Raw genomic sequence first — 11,788 nt, 5'->3', positions numbered from 1 at the left:
AAAAATTTTGTTGTGTTTTCTTATAATTTCTTATATGTTTCGAAGTTCTTATTAATTTTTTTTAAACATGATTTATTTTTTATTTTAACTAATCATTTCTATGATGCATAACATATGATAACAATTTAATGTAAACTATTTTATTTTCTTTTTAAATGATAATAGATGCAATTGGCATTTGATCCAACAACAAAAAATTGCTATAAAGGTAGGTTTTTCCCATTTATTCATTTCTAAGATTTAATTGCATTTCAATGATTCATTGATAATAGCATCAACAAGTGTTTTAAGTTTAGTGATTTGTAATAAGTTCACATGAAAGAATTTAATAATATGCAAATGCAAAGAAAGCTCTCAATATCGTTTGTTGATCAATATTTTATTATTTTTCAATATATCTTATTAATGAACAAGCTCAACAAATGCTAACTTTTATACTTTTTTTAACAACACAAAATGAGAAAAAATATAAAATAAGTGTTATAAAATTAATTTAATTAAATCACTTTTTAAACTTAAAGGATATAATCTTAAAATGAAGAAAGAAAAATGAAATATAATATGATGTTGCTTGCTATGAGATTTTCATCTTTCAAAATAATTCTTTATAGGCCACCTTTCCTCCAAATATATTTTAGGTCTTTTGTTTATATGTATATTTAAATTATTGTTAGTATTATGATTATTATGTTTATGTTTTAGTTACTTTTTTTATTTCACCCATTTATGTTTTTTCTTAATATTACTTTTTAGGCTTAACTCATTCGCATATCAACTTTATTTGAATTTGCTACAAGTCTACAATCACATCACGTTTTCACAATCATGTTTTTGGTATGTTTTGTCTAACTTTTTTGGTTGTTTATTTTCATAATAATAACAATGACAACAACATATATAGTTTTACTTGATTTGACTTAAATTAATTAACACATCTCCACTTATAAATCAATTAAGCCTTTACAATAAACAAGAAAAAGATTGGTCTTTCAGCATTGCCAATGTGTCATTCTAGTTCACTCATAAATTACTCTAAAACTAATTATAATTTTTATATTTATAAATATAATCTAATATAATAAATAGCTAAAAACCTTCTTTGATTTATGTTATTTTCTTTCTACTTTTGTTTAGACAAATTAAATTTCTCATTTCGGGTGTAATTTTAAGTTTGAATTTGGTAAAAATCAATTTATCTATAGATATTCTATTTGCATCATTATAATGAACATATTTTATGCTTTTTCTTACGTGTAAGAAAAAAATCTCTAAGATAGACAAATATTATAATTGACTATTGCTCCTAATTTAATTGAGTCAATCATCCATAATCAAAATTTTACATTTACTTTTACATACAATCTCACCTCTATAAGTTGGTGTGCTTCAATGTATAAATTGTAAGCTCTTTCTATCATTTCGTATATCTTTGGTAAAAGCTACAAGTATGCATTTTTCTTTTTCTTGTTATTAATCTTCCCACTAATATGTTTGCTTTATCATTTCTCTCCTTTAACGTAGATTAATACATGATTAATGATCATTTACTAATGCAAAAAAATGTTTCATGCTCATATAATCAATTACTAGATAAAAAAATGTTATTCAATTATCAAAATATCACCTACATATGGAAACTCAAAACTAAGATGTTACTCATCCAAGGAATCATCTCATATTTTGCATAATATTCAATCTTTTCTTAAAGCTATATCCATTTTCAATAACTACCTATCATTTGCTTCATGAAGAACTACTCAAATAAGGCATCATAATAATTCAAGCTAAAATAATTTAAGCATAATTTTTTCTAAAATTTTCAAAAATTTTAGAAAAAATTTGAGTAAATTTTCCTTTATCCCCAAACTTAAATGACAAATTGTCATCGATGTGTAGATAGAAAAAATTAAAAGCACATAAGAGGTTAAAAGAAATTCTTATATGATCATGGAAATAAGATGGTCAGCCATTGAAACTCTTACTCTTCCATCTTTTATTCATCTTACAAAAGGAAAAAAAGAAAAAACATTATAACATACGCAAAATCCACAATATAAGCAATGTGTACAAAAAAAAAACATGAAATGTAAAACTTAGATTAATTCCCAATAAGTGCTTGTTTAAAGTTAATATCTTGACTTTAGCTTGTGTTAAAAAATTACACCACGCTTTGTTCTTATATCTATCCACTTGATCTTCTTTTATTTTAGTACCAAATGTGTAATGGTAAGCTCTAAGTAACCCAGATACTCAAGAGTAGATTTATATCTCACCTCTATAAATGTTCTAAGCATATTGCAATATAAGCTAATAAAAGGGATTATTGACTTCAATACCAATGAAATAAATACCATTATGGAGAATATGAATTTTTGGTCAAAATGAAAAAATCTTTCATAGATGGTTTAGGTTTAAACTTGACAAGGGTTTTATCTAATGGTAAAGTCAAACAACTTTTATCACTACTTTTAAATAATGGGTTTTCAAATACATATATTTTCAACTCATCAGACAATGGATTCTCAAAGAATCGAGGAAATGGCATGTATATACTATAAGGCTCAAAATTTTCTTGAATAAGACTATTACTGTAACCTTATTTCAATTTGATATAGGGAATAAATTCATTCATCTACTTTTCCATGGATGGTAAATCTTGAAGAAGTTCAAAGAATGAGGTGTCTAAAGCTCTAATCATAAGCTCATGGAATGGAAAAGCTACTAGATAAATAAGTTATGTGCTAATGAGTTCCTCCTCATCTTTAAACTTAATATTGGATTTAAAGATGAATAGTTTCAAGGGCTTAAGTGATATATCTAGTAAGTTCAACTTATAAACACATTTATTTACCTCATCCATTTTCAAATAATAAGGTAATTGATTTTCAAAGAACTCAAAAAATGGCTTAAGTGGAAGATTATGTTGAATTTCTTCTTGAATAAATTCCTCTGTCTCAACTCTCTTAAATGGTTTATCATCATCAAATTCTTTTACCATAAAACTATCTTCTACACCCACTATCTCATCTTTTATAACCTTAACAAACTTTCGTAAATTCTCCATAATAGGCTTCATATCATCATCATTATCAAACCACCACACCATATCTCTTCTCCTTAAGTTGTCCCTACATATGTACTCTTTCTTATCTACCTAACTTAGTTTTGGCTCTATAGAACAAAGTAAAGAATCTTAAAGTCAATTACTTATTGTATTAGCATTTTGACTTAATTGCTTAAGATCTCTAAGAAAGGCTTCTTGGGTTTAGAGAAGGGTAGAGTGAGTTTAGAGCAATTTAGTGAAATTCTCTTTGAAAGATGATTTCTTTTTTTTATGAAAGATGTGGTGATTAGCATTGTATGGATAGAAAGTAATGTGAAGATGAATGGTATTGTGATGGAAAAGAATTTTGTCATGGTGAAACATAATGCGAAATTTGAAGATATTATGGTAATGGTAAAGAGTATTGAGGTGAAAGAAAATGCTAAAGAAATGAATGATCAGTAGGATAAATCAAGGGATAGAAAGGTGGTAAACTAAAAGACTGCCCCAAACTAATATCCCAAGTATGATTATAGTAACCCTTTCAAACTTGAGTGTAAGTGTTTTGGTAACAATTGGATTGTTGATCATATGGACTCCTATCACTATAGTAGGTTCCACCATACATTTCACCATTTTCAAAATGGCTTTAGACTTGATGGACTAGCTTATGATCACTATTGACTTTAATGGCAGTTATTTCATTGATTAGATAAGCTAATTTTATGGGTAAGGCATTAGGGGTCACCTCTCTTTTAACTTTCTTTTCCTTAAATGGTTGTTGTTCTAAAGAATCATCAGGTTTAACATGGTCTTTACAGTGCTCAACTATCTCAAATAGATTGAATTCCAAATAAAATCTAAATAAAAACTTAATAACAAGGTATATTAAAGAATGTTCAAGTAAAATAACAATGAGTTGAGTATCGTTCTCTTGGGGATTGAAATTAAGGCTACCTAAGTCTAAGACCAAGGATCAACCTACTCAAGCTATATTTAGTTCTATCAAAATAAGAAAGTTTAACCCAGACTATTGATTGCATTAGAATTTTAGCTTTTTCATGATCATTTTTAGTGCAATTTTACTCATATTTTGGATTGTTCCTTGGGATTTTTGGTAAAATTGCTTCTAAATGCACATTAATCTCATATATAGGTATAAATAATGCAATTGAGGAATTTAGACTTTTTTTATACAATTTGAAAGGTTTTTGGTGTAATTTGTGCAAATGACCTAAATTAGTGTTAATAGGCTACATTGGTATTGAAGGAGTTTTTCTTGACTTTTCTTGCATTAAATTTGACTATTATATTCATAGGTTTTTTCTAGTAAAATGTATGATAAATAAATTCATAAAATGTTTGAAATTTTTACAAAAAAAAAATGAAGGACATAAGAATGCATGGGTGCATGGACATGTGCATAGGAGATTGATGGAGTATGTGGCATCACCAACTAGGTTAAAGAGCACCAATAAGAAGACTTAAGCTAGCATTTTAGGAGGCTATGATTGGTCATTAATTTGATCATTTGGTGCAGCCATTACACATGAATGAAGCTTACAAATTTGTTAAAAAAGCTAAGCACCAACCGGTGTGCAACCAACGCAAAGAGGAAGAAACCTCTATAACCTGATTTTCCTGCATTTTCCTTTTTGTTCTTTAAATTTTCTTAGTATCCAAATAGTCCATTTCTAGATTTTCTTCATTGAATCTTGCTACCAATCTACATTTTCTAGTGTATTTTAAATGATCTTTAAGATTCTTACAGTAAAATTTATAAATTCAATCATTTTCTAGCTCAAATTACTTGATTTTCTATTACTCTTCAAGCTAATGTTGAAATTGTTTTGTCCGATATATCTAAATTTTTGGACTAAAACTCTGTCAAATCTAGCTTGTTTTTGTTAAAGTTTATTTCATAGATTCTTTATTCATAGGATTACGACATAGTAAAAAATCAACTTCAAATTCACAGCATAAAATTTTAAATCAAAGTTGGAAGTTTGGGCTATATGAAAGTGACTGTGCAGACTAAATGTGAATAGTCAACTTTGGCGTGGAACTTCTCTCCTTATTGGAGATCTTTTTGCCTTCTTTTCTCTTTAGATATTTATTTTTACTTTTTACTTGCTATATTCTGATTACTTGCTTTCATTTTAGTTAAATGCAGTGGCTGTTTGGATCAAAAGTAGTGAATATAGTTTTATTATTGCTTACTTGTGTAATATTTAGATGTACAGTTTGTTAAGCTAGTTTCCTTTTTAAATGTTGTGATTTTTTTGTTAAATCTTGTGAAAAACTTTTGTTGATTATGTCCTTAGCTCATATGAAATTTCTTTTTATTATATAATTATAGATTGAATTTTTCTTTTGTAATTTCATGCGTTTCCAATACATGTCAGATTTGGTTTTAGTTTCTGTTCACTGTTTGTGTATTTTTCCTACATGGTTTTCTTTTGCAATTTAACTCTTCATTTAGTTCTTCAACTCTCTTACAAATTCAAGCTTAATTGCATGTCCATTTGTTCAACATAGATGTCAACGTAGATCAAGTTTCTAAAATTTTCTTCTTTGCCATTTCTGTTTGGTTGATTCGAAGTTATATGTTCTTTAGCTTTAGATTATGTTTAGTCTTCACTTTTTACTTCAAGTTTTCATATAGCTTACTTAGTGTTTGTGTGCTTTCTGTTTAAGGTTCAAACAACTTTGCATGCTTAGATTTGATTACATTTGCAACTTCTAGTTTTTTAGTTATATTCATGCTTAGTCACACTTCTAGGTTTAGGTTTGGTTCTTCATTTCCACTTGATTCTTGTAAATACTTTTCATCCATGATTTTCAACTTTGTATTTTACTTGAGTCCTTGTTCTTTCATTTTAGGATTAGTTTTATTAACATTGGTTTCCATTTAGATATAGTTTGATTTCATTTCATATCTTGGATTGTGCATTTTATTTTCATAGAATAATTCACTATTTTTCATGACTTCTTTTCTTGATTTTGTTTTAGTTGGTTTTGTATTTTTGTTGGTTGAATTCTAATTTTAATGTATTTGATTTTAGTCAATTTTCATTATTTTTCATACTAGCTTTTTACTAATTGTTAATTTTGTAGTAGTTAATTTTTCAAGGATAATAAATGACTGAACCAACTATAAAAAGGTAGGGTGATAATTGGTATTTAGCTTAAGAATTTCTACTTATTTATGTGGGATCAATATTCTAATTGATAATTCACTTTTACTACTTGTTCGACATGTATATTTACAGTTCACCTGTGTCAAGTTTTTGGTACATTACTAAGGATTAGGAGTCAAGAGTCTTAGGTTAATATCATTCTTCACTATACTCTTTTATAAATTTGTTCCTTCTAGTGTACATACTTTAGGCTAGAACTTCGGCTTCCTTCGATTTTAGGTGTACATATCTTAGGTTTCGTTGTTGATCATTTTTTTCCTTAATTATATATACTTAGGTTTCCATTTATTGGTTGTTTTTTGGTCTAGTGTTCTTATGGCCTATGCATGCACTCATTTAGGAATCATGAGTTAATCCTTTTAGATCTTGAGCTTAAGGCTACTCGTAAGAGGATGAAGAGGGAAAGACAAATTGAACTAACCAGTAACATAGTCGAGCAAGATACTAGAACCCTTAGGTATTTTCATGGTTTTCAACCATCATGAGAAGGCCAGCTGTACAAGCCAATAATTTTGAGATTAAACTTGCAATCATTTAGATGATATAGCAATCAATGCAATTTTGTGGTCATCCGAGTGAGGATTCAAATGCCCATCTTTGATATTTTTTGGAGATTTATGATACATTTAAACATAATGGTGTTACTAAAAATGCCATTAATCTTAGATTGTTTTCAATTTCCCTTAGAGATAGAGCCAAAAGTTAGTTAGCCTTGATGTCACTAGATTCTATCACCACTTAGGATGATTTAGTGTAAAAGTTTATGGCTAAGCTTTTTCCTCCTACTAAGATGGCCAAGCTTAGGAATGAGATCACTACATTTTTCCATCATGACTTGGAGACTTTATATGAGGCTTAGAAAAGATACAAAGAGCTCCTAAAGTGGTGTCCACATAATAGACTACCAAAATGGTTAAAAATTTAGATTTTTTATAATTCCATTAGGCTTAGATTGTTTCTATTTTTTTTTAAAGATAAAGCCAAAAGTCGGTTAGCCTCGATGTCACTAAATTCCATCATCACTTAGGATGATTTAATGCAAAAGCTCATGGCTAAGTTTTTTCCTCTAGTGAAAATGGCCAAGCTTAAGAATGAGATCACTATATTTTTCTAGCATGGCTCGAAGACCTTATATAAGGCTAAGAAAAGATACAAGGAGCTCTTAAGGCAATGTCCACACCATGGACTACTGAAATGGTTAGAGATCTAGATTTTTTATAATGGGTTAGTGCCTAACACTAAGACTATCTTAGATGGTACATTAGGAAGTGCTTTGATGAGTAAGACTTTTGACATAACTTATAAGCATACTGAGGATATGACGACTTATAATTATAGTGGTCTAATGAAAAATAACATCCTAAGAGAGCTTTAGGGTGTAAGAGCTTAATGAGCTTACAACGCTTAGTGCTAAGGTAGATTCCCTAGCCAAATCTCTAGAGTCTTTACATTGTAAGGTTACATCCTCAGAAAAGGGTTTTAGTCATCCTAGGTTTATTCACACCTATAGTTTCTTAGCTATGTGTGAGGTATGCAGGGTAGGTCACTTTAGGGAGTCATGTTTGAGCACTCATTCGAAGATAGTTCAATTTGTAGGATAGAACCCTAGGTAGCTTAATAATCCTTATACTTTTAAATATAGCCCAAGTTGGATAAGTAACCAGTTTAGTCAATCTAGTTTATTTAGGCACCACAATAGACCCAATACACTAGATTATCTCATCCTCTAGTTTCCAATAACCATCATATCAGTAATAGTAACATCTATAACATAAACCTCCATATCCATCTATGCCACCCCTTCAGAAGAAAACATTAATCGATGATTTTTAGGTTCTTTTATTAAGGCTCAAACCTCAATCATGTAGACCCAAAGCATTATGTTTCATAATCAGCCTATGTTTATAAAGAACTTAGAGACCCAGATTGGTCAATTAGTGACCTTCTTTAGTATGGGACCTTAGGGTACCTTATCTAGTAATACAAAGGTTAACCCTAAGAAGAAAGGAAAAGAGAATTGCAAGGCAATGACACTTAAGAGTGGAGGCAATTAACCAGTGGCCAAGTCCCGTTGGGTTTTTAAGATATGGTAGATGAGGGGTCTAACGGTAATAAGCTTGATAGAGACCTAGTTTAAGATAGGAATAAGGGCAAAAAGGTGGATAAGAGTGTCAGAGTTACTTAGTTACCTTAGACACTTACACATAAGGCTTTATCCAATTCATTTAGGCCTATTTATCCAAGAGTCAAGCCACTTAGACTTTACATTCCTTTTCCTTAGAGCTTAGAGAAATTGAGGGAAGATAAGCAATTCTTCAAATTTCTAAAGGTGTTTAAGAAGCTGCACATCAACAACCATTTTGTGGATGCATTAGAGTAGATGCCTACCTATGCCAAATTCATGAAAGACATTATCTCTTGAAAGAAAATATTGGAGGATTATGAGATAGTTGCACTCACTAGTAAGTGCACATCTTTGATTTAAAGAGAACTACTTATGGAGCTGAAAGATCTTAATATTTTACCATAACATACATTATTGGTAGTATGTCTTTCGATAGAGCTTTATATAATTTAGGTTCTAGTATCAATTTGATGACAAGGCCATTTTTAAAAAATTAGGCAAAAAATAGGCCAAGCACACTTTAGTTACTTTGCAGTTGGTTGACAGGTTATGAAAATACCCTCTAAGAATTATGGAGAATGTCTTGGTAAAGGTAAAAAAATTCATTTTGCCTACTAATTTTATGGTTCTAGATATGAAGATGGATAGTAAGATCCTGATTATTCTAGGGAGATTTTTTTTAGCCATTACTAGAACTTTGATCGATGTGTAAAATGAGGAATTGTCTTAACAAGTTCAAGATCAGAAAGTCACTTTTCATGTTTTTAAAACTTTGCCACTCCCTGATGATTCTAATGAGTGCTCAAGGGTAGAGGTAGCTAAATGATTGGTTAATGATATTTTTCACCTAGAGCATCATATTTCGCATCCTGAGGAATCCTTTATAGTCGATGAGGCAAAGGACATGAATTTGAGTGAGGATAATTATGAGATATTGATAACCTCTACTTGTCAATTTGCACCACCTTTCAATGCTGAGCCTGTAATTGATTTTGACACACTCTCTAAAGTGACTAGACCTTTAGTTTTAGATTTACCAAACCTTAAGAAATTTACTTTGCTCATGATGATCTTAGTACTGCTAGGATGGAGGGTGATGCCCCAGTTATATTTAATAGGATATCTTTTTTGATTGATTCACTAGTTTTTGAGCGATTTCAATTTAAACATACCTATCATAGTTTTTTTAGAAGGAAAGATGTGGATATTATGCAAAAAGGATATGATATGGTTACTGCCAATGATAGGTTGGTTGATTGGATTCCAAAATTGAAACCCACTTACTTTAATCCTTCTAGGTATGAGGTTGAGGATTTTGTACAAAATTTCACTATCATTCTTACATGCCCAAATGATCCACCATTAGACCATATTTTTTATGAGATGGTTAAGAGAAAGGTCTTGGAATGGTTGAATTTGAGAATCGAGTGTAGAGTGATCATTATGAATATATAGTGTGAGCTTATTCTAATTGTCTAGCTTTTGACCTTAAAAAAGTGCTTCTTGGGAGGCAACCCAAGCTTTACTTCATGTTTTATTCATTTACTTATTTTGTTGTTTTTATGTTTTTCTTATCTTTTCTTGCATATAATGATGTAGTTCTTTGTGTAGTTTTTTTTTTTTTTGTAGGTTGAAAAAGAGCTTAAGGAGGATGCACTAGTTTTAACCAAAGCAAGAAATGAATATTCGGTCACCATGCCTCCATGTTAATAGAAAGTTTCCTTCTTCTTTTCTTTTGCGCTTTTATTGCATAATACTTACTCATTGATGACAATGTGTTGTCTAAGTTTAAGGGTATGAAAAATTGTTCAAAATTTAAAAAAATTTTCAAATTTTCTTTAAGTTTTGCCTTTAAATTGAGCTTAATTTGTAGTAGCTTGAAGCATTATTGTGTTTTTTTTTTATTAGTTCTTTTAGGCCAAAGATATGTAAATATTGAGAATGAATATAGTTTAAGAAAAGATTGAATGTTGTGTGAAATATGGGGTGATGCTTAGGTTTAGTGAATTTTTGCTTATGTGTTTTCATTTGTGAGTTGATGCTTTGTTAATTGAATTACTTTTTTTTATTTGGTGATGATTATGTGAGCATGAGATTGTTTTTGCATTGGTATTTAGAGTTGTGTTTCATGATTCTAGAATTTGTTTTGATCATTTTTTGAAGTAAAATCCTAAAGGACATATGATTAGGGAAATGATATAGGCCATCTTTGGATCTTTTGAGCCTTTTGAGCTAACCTTGAGATAATTCTTCGATAGTCACCCCATTTGAGCCTTATGATGCATTTTCTTTGTATTAAAATCACATTACAAGCCCAAGCCTTTGTTTTAATATTTTCTATCTTTTAGGTTCCTTACCCCATATGCATTAAAACATTCATGCATCATTTATGAGCTATGCACTATTAGGGAAGAAAGGTGGAGCTTGAAAAAAGAATAAGAAAATAAAAGGAAAAAAAAAAGAAATAATTTGTGAAAAAAAAAAAAGAAAAACAAAAGCAATAAAGTGCTGAAAAAGCAAAAAAAATAAAGAAAAGTGGGCAAAGTCAAAGTTTGGGGTTGATTCTTTGCTCAAGCTTACATTTTTTATCTTGAGAGCTCAATTATGGACGATCATAGACATATGATGTATTTTTAGGGTACTTTAGTCGAAGGACTTTTCTCATACCTTGACCCTAGCCTTATATTACAAGCTTATTTAAGTCTTAAATAATCTTTGGTCATGTGTTTATCTGCATTAGTGGAAAGAGATGTGATAAGCAAACATATGGAACGTGAGGACACTTTATTTATCTTTGTTATTGAAGTTGCATGTTTTCAATAACATTACTAGATTTCAAGCAAGGATTTATGAGAAGTGTTGCTTGCTTATGGAATCATATTTAGGAATTATCTTAACTTAGGTGGATTTTTGTATCTTAACACGTGTTCATGTTTTTGCTTTAGTTATATCCATTAATCAATCCATGGGGCATTCATGTTGAATAAAGCATTGAAAGTATAATATGATTCATAGTCAATCTTGTTTTGCTTGAGGACAAACAAAAGCTTAATTTTTTATTGCATTAAAATTTTAGCTTTTCAATGATCATTTTTTACTTCATATTTTGGCTTATTTTTTAGGATTTTTTGCAAAATTGCTCCTAAATGCACATTAATCTTATGTGTATGTACAAATAATGAAATTTAGAAATTTTGGACATTTTTTATGTAATTCGAAAGGTTTTTTGTGCAATTTGTACAAATAACTTAAACTAGTGTCAATAGGCTATATTGCCATTAAGGGAGTTTTTCTCGACTTTTCTTCCGTGAATTTTGAATATTATCTTCAATGTTTTTTTTTTTTAGTAAAATGTTTGATAAATATGTTCATAAAATGTTTGAAATTTTTGTAGAAGATAAAGATGGATGCAAGAATGCA

The 11,788-nt window shown here is 29.6% G+C and overlaps 2 non-coding genes across 2 annotated transcripts; both read right to left on the bottom strand.

Annotated features, from left to right (window-relative positions):
• Positions 1 to 7,039: 7,039 nt before the first annotated feature.
• Positions 7,040 to 7,146, bottom strand: LOC149515338 (small nucleolar RNA R71). The gene has a single exon (XR_016327176.1). It is a non-coding gene; the product is annotated as a small nucleolar RNA R71 (small nucleolar RNA).
• Positions 7,147 to 7,324: 178 nt separating this feature from the next.
• On the bottom strand, positions 7,325 to 7,431 carry LOC149515337 (small nucleolar RNA R71). The gene has a single exon (XR_016327180.1). It is a non-coding gene; the product is annotated as a small nucleolar RNA R71 (small nucleolar RNA).
• Positions 7,432 to 11,788: the final 4,357 nt, after the last annotated feature.

The sequence above is a fragment of the Durio zibethinus genome, chromosome 13 (assembly GCF_047325235.1).
Source record: "Durio zibethinus cultivar Kanyao isolate XHJ-2024 chromosome 13, ASM4732523v1, whole genome shotgun sequence".
Classification (NCBI taxonomy): domain Eukaryota; kingdom Viridiplantae; phylum Streptophyta; class Magnoliopsida; order Malvales; family Malvaceae; genus Durio; species Durio zibethinus.
Note: the sequence above shows the minus strand (reverse complement) of the source record. Positions and strands in the feature narration are given on the sequence as shown.